We start from the raw sequence: 1,047 nt of genomic DNA on the forward strand, positions 1-1,047 counted from the left end.
GCGTTGGGCCACAGCTGAGCTGGATCCTGCTTCAATCCCTGCCTCTGCTGGCCCAGCACTGCAATTGGTCCTTGGGCCTAAAGGTCCAGGGTCCCACCCCCTGGGGATCCCTGTACCTGATGATGGGCATTCCCATGGGTCCCACCTTCCCATGGGAATGCTGGTGGGTGCTGTCACCTGGTCCCTGCTGTGACCCAGAGATGCTCATCCTCCACCTCAGGACCCTTTGGTGCACAGTTCTCCTTCACACGGAGCAGCTTTTGCTGTTGTCTTTGAAAGCAACCAAAAGGAAAGGGATGCTTTGTGCTTCTCCAAGGGGGCAGATGTGGCAAGGGCTGCTCCCTGGCCAGCAGCAGACACGAGCCCAGCACAGCCTGACAGGCACCCAGAAAGCCTCCACCTCCCCAGGCATCCCTGGCCTGCTTTCCAAACCCAACCGGCTGGGTTTCGGGGTGATGGAGGTGTGCCAAAGCACCAGGGCAGGAGGGCGAAGGCATTCCCTGGCACTGGAATGGGCAGGATGCCATGCCAAGAACAGCATGTGCAGCTCACCTCTCATTCCCAAACCCCAAAACACAAGCAACCCCCCTGGGGGACGTTGCCTGTGGGCGCAGACAGCCCCTGGCTGCCGGTCAGTGCCCTTGAGGACGATGCAGCACCCGTGAAACCCATAGGCAGAGTCTGCACAGGGTCGCCATGGGATGCTTTGGAGCACCCATCATTGCCCTCTAGGCATCGCTTGCAGGTTGCAAAGTGCTCCAGGGGGTTTGCTTTGGTGCTCGGTGCTCTCAGACAAGGACAGCAGGAGAGGGGTGAGGATGAGCCTGCCTTCATGGGTCGGAAAACGTTGGTGCGGGGATTGGGCATGGCCAGCCCGTGAGTCAGTGGCAAAGGAGGGCCGGGCGCGGCGGAGGCTTTATTAACTGATGAGGGGTGGAGCAAGGCTCTGCAGGCAGGCGAGGAGCCTCGAAACACGGCATCGACGGAGCGGGGTCCCACTGCCAGCCCAGCGAGTCCCTGCAGCACCGCAGTGATGCAGCCCGGGCC

The sequence above is a fragment of the Pezoporus occidentalis genome, unplaced genomic scaffold (assembly GCF_034315485.1).
Source record: "Pezoporus occidentalis ecotype Australia unplaced genomic scaffold, CSIRO_AGI_Poc_V1 ctg62, whole genome shotgun sequence".
In the NCBI taxonomy this organism is placed as follows: domain Eukaryota; kingdom Metazoa; phylum Chordata; class Aves; order Psittaciformes; family Psittacidae; genus Pezoporus; species Pezoporus occidentalis.